General features: G+C 39.0%; 1 protein-coding gene across 4 annotated transcripts in view; it reads left to right on the top strand.

Moving 5' to 3' along the window:
- Positions 1-15,695, top strand: part of PDE4D (phosphodiesterase 4D) — a 1,564,000-nt gene that overhangs the window by 757,725 nt on the left and 790,580 nt on the right. The window lies entirely within an intron of this gene.

Consider the following 15,695-nt stretch of genomic DNA (forward strand, 5'->3'; position numbering starts at 1 on the left):
AAAGTAAATCATTGCGTGAGCTTATTGTGGTGTTTCTGCCTGAGAAGAGGTAATTCTAGGCTATGATCAGAGAAAGAGGGATCTGTGATACACAGTTGGTTAATTTTAGGCAGTAGTAAGTTCTATACACTACTCCATGTTTTGGCAAAATGAATATTAAATATGATGAAGAAAACAGGCATAACAGAAAAAAAGTGTGTTAGTTGAGAAACTAACTGAATGATTTTTATACAGCTTTTCCACAGAACACGAACAAGTATGCTAGGAATGGATAAAACAAAACAGAACCCTTCCCCCCCAAAAAAAAATCCAGAATCAAGACTTTTAGGAAAGAAGCAACAATAAAAGGAAAGAATCAAAATCTAAACGTAAGCAACATGACCCTACCCAGTCATGCATTCATGTCAGAGATGAAAACAGCCAACAAAGGAAATAAAGGCATGGCCCACCCAAAGAAACGTCTGACCTTAGAATTGTCATTTTCAATAACTAGATCTTTGATCTGGGAAGTGTTCTTTTTTTCCCCAAGATTTTAACTAAGTGGTATTTCTAAGTTTAGTTAGATATAAGGTTCCTAAAAGAGGTAAGACAAACACTGAATTTTTCAGTCTTAAAAAAATGGTGGAAAAGGATGACTTCTCTCTCAGGGAGATGTTTGTGAAAAAATTTGTCAGAGATAAGCAGTGAATGAAAGGCGTAGGTGAATTCTGAGATGCTCTGAGGGAGAGGGATGGCTTGAGATGAAATATCAAGCGCCTGAACAGGAGAGCTGGCTGGAGTTCAGAAAGAGTCAGAGCCAGAATTTGGGCATGTGCTGTCCTTTTTGGTTGAGATGCCTTTTAAATTATAGTTCCTAAAGTGTACCTGTTGCTGAATGAGTGAGCCTCCACGCAGACACTTCATTTCTATTGGAGCGAAGCAACTTCAAGTTCAACCGAAGGTTATCGGAACTATTTGGACATGTTGAGATGTAAGGAAGGCAGGAAATCTCATGAAAACAGGCTTTCTTTTGAAATTTCTGGCACTTCCTTTTCTGATGCTGTTTGGAGAAACTCCAAGAGCACAATTTCTGCCAATCCTTCATCGTGGTGTCTCCACCAGATGAAGGAGATGTCGAAAGAGCAATGGAAATGAGAAAGAAAAATCGTGATATCAGTTCTTAGTAACTTGAGGGCAGACAGTATCCCTCATGGAAAAAGCATCCAGCGGGGCAGTTGGAAAGAGTACTTCACATTTTCCTTATTGGTTCAACAAGACCCAAGATGTTCATAATACCCATGGGTGTCTTTTGACAAATATCATTCCATCTGTGCTTTCATTACTTGGACTAAGCATGACCCAGAATTTTAAAAATATATTCCAAATTGTGCTGATTATATATATATATATATATATATATATATATATATATATATATGTATGTATGTATGAATGTATATGTATGTGTATATATATGTACACACAGACAAATACATATTGATATCTAAACTTTTGCCACTATCACCACCATGCTCAAATCCTCTCCTCTTCTTAAATTAGATAATCAGTGATTTAATTACACACCAGATGTGTGCCTGCCTCAGAATGTTTCCTATGCCTGATATTCCCTTCCATTCAATATGAGTATGTTTACTACCTACTGAGTCCAAAGTGTTTATCTTGTACCTACTGATTACAAAGTTGAACAAGAGCTATTCCTTGGTTTCAAATTACTTATACTACAGTATTAAAAAAAAAATCACATTGGAAAGCATCTGGTTAAGATAATTACTTTGCTCTACAACATACTCTCCAAATCTTAGTGGACTGACACAGTAAATATTTATTTCTGGCTTCTGCTGCTTGTGGGGAGCTAGCCTGACCTCGGTATTTCAGGGACCCCGGGTCCTATTATCTTATGGTTTCATTCTTGGTAACACACTTGGTAACAAACTTGGTTTCCAAGTTTGCCAGGCTCCACTGAATCATAGTAGAAGAGTCCAGAAGATGGCATTGGTGAGTTTTTACAAGGCAGGCCTAGAATTGCACCCATTACTTATTCCAGGATTCCCCAGAAAGAGCTCAGTTCTGTGGTCACATCTAACTTCAGAGAAGGCTGGGAAACCTATCTCAGTCCTGCTACCAAAAAAAAAAGTGCAAGTCGCTCAGTCGTGTCCCGACTCTTTGTGACCCCGTGGACTATACAGTCCATAGAATTCTCCAGACCAGAATACTGGAGTGGGATAGCCTTTCTCCTCTCCAGGAGATCTTCCCAACCCAGGGATCGAACCCAGGTCTCCTGCACTGCAGGCGGATTCTTTACCAGCTGAGCCACCAGGTAAAACAGATGTGGGTAATGGCTGGCCCGTGTCAATCACAATGTGCTAATGACTATTGGTTCTCCCTCTATACTATAGTTCAGTTTGTAGAGTAACATCTGTGATGAACACCTCTGCAGACCTCCTGGATGAGGATCATACAGAGCAATTCTGTTTTTTGACAAGTCTATTGACTGGGAAGTCCTTGCTTATATACAACTGAAATCTCCTTCCCTGCCATTGTCATCCTTGGTTCCTGGATCCGCTTTGGAAACCCCACAGCTTCAGACTCTCTGTCTTCCATAATTTAGACCTTAAGGCAAGAAGCTTGGAGTAACCTATCAGAAAGCCAGGACCCTGTTGTATCCATTTTGACAAGCCTATTAATCACCATATTCAGTGTTATCATGCTTTTTAAAAATTCTTCTCTTTTCTTAACTAAACACCCTAAGTTACTTCACGTTTATATACTGTATTTATCAGGTTGATCCTGGTTGTTCTTAACCAGGCTTCATTTGGATTTTTACAACCTATTTATACTGAAAAAGACACAATACTCCATGTGCCATGTGACTCTTGGACAGAGAGTATCTGAGAAGTCAGATTACTTACATTAAAATTTGACTTCCTATTTACTAGTTGTGTGATTTTGAACAAGTTACTTAATATAGGCTTATTTCACTGGTACCCAGTTTCCTGGGATGCATAATAGTATTCACTTGGTGTCGTGGTTTTATTAAGCACATTTATGTGTAAATTAAAGTGTTTTGCATAGGACAGACACTTAATGAGGGTTATTATAAGCCAGTATTTCCTTTATTATGTGTCCATTAATCCAGTCTTGCTCAGGCTGAATCTTAAAGCAGGATGTGACTTAGCTACCAAAGGACTTCCTTGGTGGCTCAGCTGGTAAAGAATCTTGCAATGCAGGAGACCCCCGTTCAATTCCTGGGTCAGGAAGATTCCCCTGGAGAAGGGATAGGCTACCCACTCCAGTATTCTTGGGTTTCTCTAGTGGCTCAGCTGGTAAAGAATCCACCCGCAGTGCGACCTGGGTTCCATCCCTGAATTGGGAAGATCCCCTGGAGAAGGGAAAGGCTGCCCATTCCAGTATTTTAGTCTGGAGGATTCTGTGGACTGTATAGTCCATGGAGTCACAAAGAGTCGGACATGACTGAGCAACTTTCACTTTCACTTTAGTCACTAAACATCAACCTCATTTTAAAGTGGTTACCCTGTCAGTTTTTCGTGGATGGAACAAAGCTTTAAGTAACGATTACATCCCTAGCTAGTGTTCACTGAGTGCCGGTGCTCCATCGGATGCCGTGTGTTAGGTCAGGACCCTCTTGTGTTCATACGTCTCACCACTTTGTTTTTCCATTTTTGTTTAATATCTAGTACCTTGTGGTCTAGTCATTATAGATGAGGCTCTTTTCATCAGTGTAGGGAATTCCCTCTTATGTCAGCATAAACGTCACTGGAATTTCTGGTAAAGAAAACTTTCAGTGTAAGTTTATTTCAGGAAAAGCTTTGTATTTTTCATGTTTTTCCCTCATTTTTACCCTGGGTTCTATGCACCAAATGAAGGAAAGTGTTCTAGTGTGTGTAAGTGGTAGTAGGCAATAGGATTTCTTTGGGCAAGATACTGTCCAGGTAATACGTGTCTTATCTTTAAAATTTCTGTTTTGTGTGTGTGTGTGTTTAATTACAACATATCCAAAGGTAGAAAAAGCACTTAACATCCTTAAACAACAAAATAATTCCTCTAGGTGGATTTTTGAAAGGCCTTTTTTAGGAGGCTTTTAGAAAATCTTAAAGATTTTTAGGGAGCTAGATAAGTTTTTCTGGCCGTAACTTTTGCTTATTATAAACTTTACTGGCATTGGCTTTGGATATAAAATTGCTTATGTTTCAAAGTAAACATTTGCTTTCTTGAGTCATAATTTCTTCAGCAAGTATAGTTGTTTTTAATGGTTGCTTGTTGTTTAAGAGAGAAATGCACTATAAATTTTATTCAAGTTACAGAATGGGCCAGAAACCCTTTATTACCTACAAAGAAGAAATCCAGCCATTTAGAGAGTTTATAGGTCCAACACAAACACAGCCCCATTCACAAACACACCCACACACACCCAAGTAGTTTTTCAAAGCTGTTATTTAGAGATTCTATTTGAGAACTCTCTCCTTTGTTCCAACTCTGTCATTTACCCATCTTAAAAGATAACTTTAAGGTTATCTTTTCTCCGTCACTTATAGTGGTGATACCCAGAGAAGGGCATTGCTGGTGCTGCCCTAGGAGCTGGGAACTCAGAGGTGGGGAGGAAGTTTCCCGGGGGAGAGTTTCTGGGATGCACAACAGGAAGTAATGCCAGCAGGGTAGGTGGGGCCAGTTGGCTGAGGTGTGTCCCTGGTGTAACTGGCTGTGTGCCTTCCCTGGAAATCCCGGGGCACTCCAGTTAAAAGTGAATATAACTTTTGAAAAGTCTGATTAACCTTCCCTAAAATCAGAAGACCTCAGGAAGACATTCATCTTAAAGAACTTGTTAACTGCTTTGTAATATTTAAGAAATTCCTGGAGGACGAAATGGCAACCCACTCCAGTATCCTTGGATGGGAAATCCCATAGACAGAAGAGCCTGTGGGGATACATTCCATGGGGTTTGCAAAGAGTCAGATACGACTGAGCAACTGAACATTTAAGAAATTCCAAAATAAAAATGTGACAAATAGTAACTAAAGAAAATGAAGAAAACAATGAAGTAACATCGCAATTTATTATGCATATGTACTTCCTGTGACCTTTGACATTTATCTTAAAGAAATAGAAGAGATATTAAGTGTATCTGTGCCAAAGTCATTCTACTAGTGGTAAAACTACTTCCAAGCAAAACAGTCTTTCTAATAAACTTGGTAGAAATGCTGAATGAGAAGAAAATAAAAAACATTTGTCTCAAAGTTCATTAAAATAATTTTTAAAGTTATTCTTTATATAAATATCTTTATAAATAACAAGCTCTTGTGAGATTACTGAATTAATTGAGCTTTGGAGCATCAGTACATTTTTTTGTTCCTTAGACAGGAAGGTACCAAAGTTGTTCTTCAAGTAGCAGTTTCAGGAAGAAGCTTTACTATCACCAGTGTGGCAAAGTTATGTCATTTTTTAAATGGTTTTGCTGCTGGGGGGAAAAAAAAAGCAAAACATGTTTTAAACTGTGAGAGTTTAACATAGTAGAAGCCATGTATTTCCAATTCTGTGGCCACTCGATATTGGACCTTAATTGCCAACCTTTTTGAATTGTAGACTCTATTCATAAGTCATATGGATATAGAGGCATTTGATATTTACAAGTAAGAATTGACTAATTAAATTTACCAAGTGATAACGAAATAAGTACATTTAAGATAAGTAATTAAAAGCCAGTTCCAACTTGCTGTTGTAAGTTAGTGAGGTGTATGCCTTATGGGTAAAAACAGGGGATAGAGTGGTTTAATAATTATGTGACTCATAAAAAGGCTTCAGGGCCTTCAGGATGAATGGTATTCACTCTAGGACACCATCTGAAAGCCATGATTTGGGGTAGGAAATGTGGAAATCTGTGGATAGTAATAAAAAATTGAATTTAAAATTTTACTGCATCTTCGATTATGTACCATCTTAACACACCAATCTCTTCTACCATATATACAAAGCAGAAGAAAATCATTTCATGTTCAATTTTAAGGACATAAAGGCTGTCTAACTATTTCAAATGAAGTACTTATTCTCAAAATGAGATCTTGAGTTGATATCAGAAGGAATTGTTTGATTTCTCTTTGGACTTAAAACTTTAGGTTCATAAAAACACACTTTTATAACCTGAGACTTATTCTAACAATACCCTGGTGGCTCAGATGGTAAAGAATCTGCCTGCAATATGGGAGAGCTGGATTCCATCCCTGGGTTGGGAAGATCCCCTGGAGAAGGGAATGGCCACCAACTCCAGTATTCTGGCCTGGAGAATTCCATGGACAGAGGAACCTGGCAGGCTACAGTCCATGGGGTCTCAAAGAGTTGGACATGACTGAGCAACTTTCACACGTATATAATAATGATTTAGCTCCTGCTGTGTGTCAGATACTTTATGTACATTAATCCTTCAAAAGAAACAAGCTTGAATTTTAGTATTATTAGTTGTATTCTACATATGCAGATGCTGAGTCCCAAGGAAACTGGTACATAATCAAGATCATGCAGCTAGACAGCCATGAAAGGAACTGACTTAAAACTTAAACTAAGGTTTGCCTAAGTTTCCATCCTGTGTTCTTTCAGCATTACCTTCCTTTGGGTTAAGAATCACGTTCACATTTATTTATTTCTCTACCCTGCTTATATATGGAACCTGCAACAATGGATATTCAATGACTTTACGAAATGGTGGTTAGTTAACAGAAGGGGAGGAACAGAACCCTTTCTTAATGTGGAATCTCAGTTTACCTATTTAACACCTGTGGCTCATATGAATGTAGCCATCTTTTTTTTTCCATAAAAATATATGTATGTGTAGGAGAAATATATGTCCTTGAAGAAGGAAGGTTTTAAGGTCAGCAGAAAACATTCTGATAGAAAGTAGTTTTAGAATAAGACTGACATCAAGACAAAACCAGTTAGAATATAATTTCATTTTCAGTGATTCAGAGAAAAAGGCATGAAAGGCTTGAAATCTAAAGAAAAAGATCAAGTCAGAAATCTATTACGGTTTGGTTCCAGAAGAGCCAGCTGGAAATGATGGTCTGCAGGCTCAAGTCACTAAGCAACAGAGCAGCAAACTGCCTAGTAACCGGAGCTGGCCTGACTCACAGGCTGACCGTGACTGACCGGGAGGCTCGGCAGGAGGACCACAGCCCGTTTGACCTCAAAACACTCCCTCTAGTCATCTGCCAGCCTTCCTGTCCAATCCCCCCACTTTGGAAAGGTCTCTTGGACTTAACAGATGATCTGCTTCCATAAAGGAAATATCTCTGGAACCAGAAGTAAATGCTGTCTGTCTGTCTTCTTTAAAAGGGCATTTCTGAGATTGTTTTCTTTGGGTCAGTACATCATAAATAAAATGTAAAGTTTAATGAGAGGAAAGAAAGTGAAAAGTGAAAACATTGGGATTAATGGCTCAACTTTGGGTTTTCATGAGCAAATGTGTACAGGGCCAAATTGCCTGACTTCATTTGGTGAGATCTATCTTGAGCTCCGAGAGCACAGTGTTGCCATTTATTTAACACTTTCTGTCTTATGCTGTCTTCTTTTCCATGTGTGTCTTTTGACTGTGTAGCTGGAACATAAGTTCCTGAAAAGTAGGAACCCTCACGTGAATCAATCTTTGTATCCACGTGAGGGGCTATGCCACCTGTAAAATATGCATTTATTAAATATTTGTTCTTTAATTGCTGTTCTCTCAATTGCTGCTGTTCTTGTGCCAAACACCTGGGGAGATCTATAGCCTTCCAGTCTAGAAGTCTTAGTTATGTTGTGCTTGATTGCCATTGTGGGAAGAAGTTTCAAACTGAATGATTAACCGTATTTTGAACTTTGTCACCACAACTCTGCGTGTATGAGTGTGTGTTCCGGATTTACACAAACCTTGACTACTATGATTTGACTTTAGTATATCTGAATGAATTGGTATATGATACTGTCACTAATTTTCAATTTCAGTCATTTTTAGTTTATACTTTGAAATAATTTATGCCTGTTGTATTCTGAAAAATATGTAAGCATATTTATAATTCCTGGTAAATTACTGAATAACTTACTTGTTAAACTCTTATGACTAGTTCTTATGTCTTATAAGTCATAGTAGTTCAGTTATACACAAGACCTAGGCTTATAAAAGAAATGACAAGATTTTGAGGAGAAATTTGAAACAAACAAGCAAAAAAACAAACAAACAAACAAAAACCCAGAGCACTCTGCATAGTTGTTTTTTGTTTGTTTGGTTTTGGTTTTTTAGTATGAAATTTGGAGAAATTTGAACTGGTGGAAAAAAGTGTCATTTCTCCAAAGTAGATCTTCAGAATAAGTAAAACTGAATAATAGGAAAAAAAATTTGAAGAGATTAAGCGTAGACAAGTTATTTTAACATAAATATTTTGCCTAAAGTTCATGCCCATTTTTACCTTGCAGTTCTTTCAAACCAACTGATTTCCTTTCCATTATTCTTATGAGATAGCACTCTGATTAGATTAACTATAATTAAAAGTGACTTTGTATATTTTAATTAGTAGAGTACATAGGGCTTTTTTTTCATTTTCTTATATAGCTGATTTCACATTTATATAGATAAATGGTAAGTGTGTATTGTTGACCTTTTTAAGGAAAGCAACTTTCTGACTAATAAGGTTATTTGGATTATCATTTCTGCTTGTTTACCTTCTTTAGGTTTATAGTATTTGTTTTACTTTGCAGGGTGATTTTTTTTTTTTTTTATGGCTTTCTATTGAGTAGGTGCCAAATAGAACAGTGTGTGATTTATTGGTAGTAATAACTAAAACATATATGAATTGGAGGCTGATGACGCATGAGGCCAAATGCAAAGGCTCGCCTCTGAACAGAACCAGGTTTCTTTAATAAAGCCCTCTTACGATAACAATAGCAGGGTCATTAATGGTGTGCTCATTCCTGTATCACCTGCCCAGGGTAAGGTACACCTGTGGATCATTTGTACCATGTTGTATTTAATGTTTTTAGTGGATTTATATTTTTATTTAAAGGCCCATATGTTTAAGCATGAAGCCTTATATCCTTTTTATTATAAATTGGAAACCAGTGTCACTTATCATATATAGAAGATAATTGGGCAAAAATGCAATGGAAAAAAAAAGCAGGTTAAATGGATTCAAGTTTAACTAGATGCTGTGACCTGCTAGTGGTTCTGAGCCCGAGGTCTGCTCTCAGTCTCAAATGGCAGTTAGTGAATAATGTAAAGTTGTGACAGGCCGATGGAGTCCTTCTCCTTAAGGTAGTAAGAGTGACTGAAAGGGATTTGGAAAGAAAATAACCTCATCATTATATTCAACATTTAAATTCGATCAATGACATCCCCTATGCTTCGAGCCATCTTGGTGCATCAGATCCTCTAACGTATCAACTGAGTGGTCCTGAATCACTGATATTTCCACTGTTGGAAGAAGGGCATCTGTTTTTGAAGAAGAACGTTTGTTCTTTGGGTCTGAATCCCTTAGTTGGTGGTAAACACACTGAACTTGGATTAGGTAATTCCAGTTCTTAAGCAGAAAGTCAGGTGTTGGTGTCCTGTTTTTACCACCCTGTAATTATTAGTTATATGGCTAAATGTACCCTGAGGGCAAAATTGTCCCTAGTTGAGAAGCACTGATCTAGAAGCACTGATCACTTTATCCCTAGCACCTAGCACAGTCTTGTTGTGATACAGAAAGAGGTCCCAAAATATACTGTCTGCTCCGACTCTGCTACTCACTTACTCTGTGATCCCAGGGGTATTATTTCAACTCCACAGATCACAGTTAAGTGCATCCATAAAATGGAATTATTGGTAATTCATTCCTTACTTCTTAGAATTATTTAAAAATTCAAATGATACACTTAATGAAAAGACTTTTTGAAAAGCATAAAGTGCTATTCAAATGTCACATAAAAAGAGTCATGGTGGAACACTGAGGGTGAACTGAACTGAATTAAGGGAGCTTAATTCATCTCCTACTGTGTGTGTGTAAATTGGTGTGTGGGATGCTATTGGGGTGTTGTCTTTGCTCTCTAGGATTGGGATCAGATGGAGATAGGATATGATTACTGAAAATAACCATAAAGCATTAGTAGTTGCCCTAACTAACTGCAAAGAGTGGTGGAGTTTATAGGAAAGAAGAGATTGTTTCCTGTGGTGGGAATCATGGTAAGTCTTGAGGTGGAGTATGGCATAGAGTCACAAAGAAGGCCCACACTGAGTTTTTACTTAGATTACATTATTTGAATATTTATTTATTTGGCTGCACCAGGTCTTAGTTGCAGCATGAAAGATGTGTCTTTAGTTGTGGTATGCAAACTCTTAGTTGTGGCATGCGGAATCTAGTTCCTTAACCAGGGATGGAACTTGTGCCCCCTGTATCTGGAGCTCAGAGTCTTAGCCACTGGACCGCCATGGAAGTCCTTTATATTATTTGATACTCATGGAAACTTAACTAGGTTTAGGTTTAATTATCCCATTTTACAAAGAGAAAAGTGGGGCCTAGAAAAGGATTGGATATGAACGTAAAGCCTAGAGAAATTGAGTGAGGAGAGAACTGGAGTGAAGTATGGAAGGACAGAAAGTGGCAGGAGGTAAGCTCTTTTCACCAAAGGAACCACATTAACCAATATGGGGATTATATGGGGTTTGAGTGAGATTGGGTACAGCTTAGAGTGTCTCTGCAGAAGGTGACCATAAATGTAAGTTGGAATCAGGTTTCAGAGGTCAGCTAACATTCTCTCTCTCAGACACACACACCCACACATGTATGCACACCAGGGATTTATATGCTTAAGTGAAACATGATCAGTTTTATCTTTCTCAACAGCTTTACTCCAAATAAAAGGAAGTGACATTCTGAGTTATTACCCTGCTCTAAGCTTGCTAAACCACAGGTGTGTGCACTGAACACTTAAGAGTTGGAATGTGAGATTTAGTCCAATTAGACCAATCTAGACCATCTTTCAGTTACCTAATGCCTTCTACTCCTTCTAAGATAATCCTCCAGAAATAGAATACATGGTTGTATTTCCATTCGAATGAGATGTGTTAATTCCACCTGTGACACTTGTGTTCTGAAGCACAGACCAGAGACACTATTTATGTGAGGACTCCATCTGCCTTTTCATTAAGTTGCATAAGAATATAATGCTTAAAACATGCCCAGCAAGTCTGATGGACTGTATGCAGAAAACCATTTGTCTCCTAAGGTACTTTTTCTATTTCAAGACTGGCTCACCAGGATAAGAGTGAGGTGCTAAATATCCTGTTATCTTCCATCTATTCAAACAGTAATTTCTGAGTGTCTAGTTTGTATCTTGTAACTCTTCTGAAGATATAACACTGAGCAAAAAAGACAAAGGCCTGTCCCCCCACCCCCACATGGAACATGTATTCTAATGGGGAAGAATGCAATATATAAATATATATTCCGGTAGCTCGTACAATAAGGAAGAATAAAGCTGGGTAAGAGGTGCATGTGTGTGCATTAAGTCACTTCAGTTGTATCCAATTCTTTTCGACTCTATGGGCTGTAACTCACCGGGCTCTTCTGTCCATGGTGTTCTCCAGGCAAGAATACTGGACTGGGTTGCTGTGCCCTCCTCCAGGGGATCTTCCCAACCCAGGGATCAAACCTGCATCTCTTATGTCTCCTGCATTGGCAGCCAGGTTCTTTACCACTAGCTCCACCTGGGAAATCGAGGAGATAGAGTTTTAAATACCTTTTCGGGGAGGACTCTCTATATGGTGACATTTGAATAGAGACCTGAAGAAGGTGAGTGATTACATTGAGGAAGAGCATTTCAGGCAGAAGAAATAACAAGTGCAGAGGTCTGAGGGATGATGTGATTGGTGTATTTGAGGAAGAGGGACGTTATAGAAGATGAAATCCAAGACGTAGAAGGGAGTCACATCGTGTCGTATTTTGAGGCTGTGGTAGGATTTTTCTTGGTGATGACTGATGTTTTGAAGGAAGAAGTGTTAGCAATGGGAGTGCCTGCCTCAGGGAGGGGCACAGACTGTCTTAAGTTTTGGAAAAAGCATTCCTGCTCCTGTGTAGAAAATAGAGATGTGGGCAGAAGGGGAAACAGAGAGACCAGTTCAGATACTGTTGCAGTGATCCAGGTGAGATAGAACAGGTATAATATATAGGTAGATACAATGGTAGTTCAGAGCAGAGTAGTAAAGGGTAGTTAAGAAATGGTCACAAGTTCTCTTCTCTGCAAGCAGCAGAGGAGAGCAAGAAAGATACCTACTTCTCCTTCAGCTGCTGCTGCTACTGCTGCTGCTAAGTCGCTTCAGCCGTGTCCGACTCTGTGCGACCCCATGGATGGCAGCCCACCAGCCTCCGCCGTCCCTGGGATTCTCCAGGTACAGAAACATGGAGGGGGAGTAGCCACCACATCAGAGGGCTGAAATAATGGGCAGCCATAGTGTCAGAGCAAGAATATGGAAACTCACAATGGAAAATGTTGAGAGGGTGTAGGGGAGTGGGGGACTTAGGCTCTGGGGGATTTACAGAGCCAGTGGTGGGTGAGAGTCTGGTGATGAACAATCCCCTGGCAGTCTTGGACCTTTTGTGGTGATGACTGTGTGTCAAAGACAAGAATCTCGTTTGAGGCCATGTAGTTAAACAAGTAACAACTCTTAGGCTGGAATGGCCAGCCTCTAGGGTCTATTTGTTGAAATTCATTCCAGGCACTCTAATTCAGCTGCAGTACATTTATAGGAATGGAGGAGGCAGGCAATGAGAACCAGCTGGCCAGGTCTGTCAACATTTCTGTCTGGTAAAGCCGTGTTCTTCCCACCCCTTTACCATACATTATGCTCCAGGGATGAGAGATGTGATGGAAGATGCAGAAAGGCAATTGGGAAATTGCTAGTTTCCAGATGTATGGCCCTAGGGCAGATTTTCTAATGTGAAATTACCATTCTCCCGCTGCCCCCAACCCCCACTGCATTGGATACAAAATCTTGTTCTTCGCTGCCCCCAACCCCCGCTGCATTGGATACAAAATCTTGTTCTTAAGCATGATGTTTAAAATAGATACTGAAGAATTGAAAAAAAATTCTGAAAAAATATATGTGGTACTTACCACAATGGTTCATGCATATATTGATAGTTATTACAATGGTACTGCTTGTATTAAATAAATAGGTTTTATGTGTAGGCCTAAGTTATTTTTTAAAGAGAGCAAGACCGTGTGGTATTTTAAGATTTATTCAGGGATGTTTTCATAATCATCCTTGTAAACAAAACAAATATGAAAATAGAGCTTAGCTTTCTCTTTGGAGTTTGAATTGTTGCTTTGTATTGCCTGCCTGAAAATGGATACTAGGTGAACCTGGCTGTTACTAGGAAATACGATCTGTGTCAGGAGGTTGACCTGCAAAGCAACATGTGCAAAGTTTTTTTTTGTTTGTTTTTGTTTTTGCCCTAAGGGAAAGGGCGAGCACTGGCACCTTTTTACCTGTGCGGATTATGTAGCTTTCGTTATGATTGATAGGTTGGCTTCTCTTCCAGAAACGCTCCTGGTATGTGTTTTATGTTCTGACAGAGCCGTGGCTTTGCCGTTCAGCACGTCATCCCCGTGAAGACGTGGGCAGGCTTTTGTGCACTGCCTCTTGTAGCCTGGGACGCATATTTCAACACACTTCAACACACCATCCAGAATTGGCTAGAACATGCCTGTCACTCCCAGCTGACTCTGATGACGCTCTTGTCAACGTAGGTTTACATCAACATGATTCTTTACTGGAAAAAGCTCATTTGGATTATACAGGGTGGCCCATTTAAAAGAGGCACAGCATCAGTTTGAGGAGAGCTGAATGTTAAGGGAAGCACCATAAAAAATACACTGTCAATTAAATGCTCCACAGAGCACAGAATTATAGTCAGCATCACTCAAGAAGATTTTCCCTTCAGAAATTGTGTGTTACTCCAAGTTTTAGAGAGTGCTTTATCCTGCAAAGAGAACTCTTCCATTCTAGACTTTCCTTCTCAGCATGCAGAATTTCTAGCCTCTTCTTTCCCTATTTACATAATCCTAACTTGAAAGTATGAGATACAATAGGATGTGACAGCATTGACTTCTTTACCTGCCCCAAATTCAGTTTGCCGATTCAGTGGATAAATAGATTTTACTCCTAGTATAAAACCTTTTGGCATATGTCCATCTTGTTTTTTGACTCATCTTCAGTATCCTATGAATGTTTGGGATAGGCATATTACTCAGATGCATGGGTCTATAGACAGGAAATCCCAGCAGTCAAAAATAAAAGCTGTTACCATAGCTATACAGAAAAAACACAAAGCTGTCTTTGCTGTGCAAAAGAAAAATTCAATATCAGTGGCACATGACCTGTGATTACTATTATTATGACCCTACACAACTCACCCTTCATTTTCGTATTCTCAGTCATTACAATAATGGATACACCTGAATGGGTTTGCAATTTTACCCCTTTTCTCAAGACAACCAGCAGGATTTTCAATGACACATGCTTTGATCTGTCTGCTTTTAAATCTTTTAAGCAGGGCAGCTCTAGGCAGCTTCCTCTCAGAAGATTCTACAATCCTAATACACCTTGTCATGAGTTCTATATTTATGCTTGTTTAGACACATCAAAGTCAGGCTTTTTACCGGGAGCCACCTAGAAAGTTAAGGCTATCAGCTTCTTCTTGTAGCCAGGCAGTTACTGTCAGGCCTAGTAATAATGAAGATTGACCTTGTAAAGTGACCAAACGTTGTGGGCCGCAATATGGGGATACTAGAAAGCGTTTTGCTGTGTTGTTTCTTCTGCTATATTTTGGCTAGAATTAATATTATGGTCACAGTTAATTGCAAAGTGTTCTCTTGGATCTGTATATAGTACAGAGGGAAGAAAAGATGTAGAAATGAGAGTCTTCCCCTGTGAATTAACATACAAAACCTATGCTTAATGCAGCAGAGAGGCAACACTTTAGAGATGTGTTGACATGCCAGTGAGATTGGTGGGAATTTGAATAGGTATACAAGAGAATCACAGAAGAAAAAAATTGACAGTGCTTTTTCAAAACATCGTCCATGAGAGAGAAACTGTTGGTTAATAGACTGACATTGAACATTCAGAATACGTTAATTATCTTACTAATAGCCATTTCTATCTATCTATCTGTCTAATGTATCTATCTAGTCTGTCACCTGTTTATCTATATCTTTCTTCTGGTTCCGTGTTCACCAAGAAGTCTTCTGATTATAGTCTTTGCTGTCCTATAGGACTTTCTACTGAAAAGGAAAGTCCTGGGTCAGATGGTCTAAGCATTATAATCAGCCCCATGATCGCAGTGCTCATTGAAAAGAAGTTAATTGGCATTTGGGTTCTGTTCAGCAGTTTCATGAGCTTGTGTAATATGGGTTTGCTTCTGAGAGAAGAGGTTGTTCTCATGTGCTGGTTTCAGAATCTACATAACTCAGTGCCAGATTCTAATCTTAGTAGTTTCTCCAAGGTATTGCCTATCTCCAGGGCCTTTGAGAAGAAAACCTGCCAATCTTCTCAGGCGAAGCTTTTCCTCACTGCCATGCCCTGAACATTTTCACTGGAAACCTCTAAACACACATTTTAAAGCTGTAATCATAGTAAGAATAAGGAAAAGGTGCATGGTTTCCTTAATCTCATACCTCAA

Source organism: Cervus elaphus, chromosome 25 (assembly GCF_910594005.1).
Source record: "Cervus elaphus chromosome 25, mCerEla1.1, whole genome shotgun sequence".
NCBI classification, from domain to species: domain Eukaryota; kingdom Metazoa; phylum Chordata; class Mammalia; order Artiodactyla; family Cervidae; genus Cervus; species Cervus elaphus.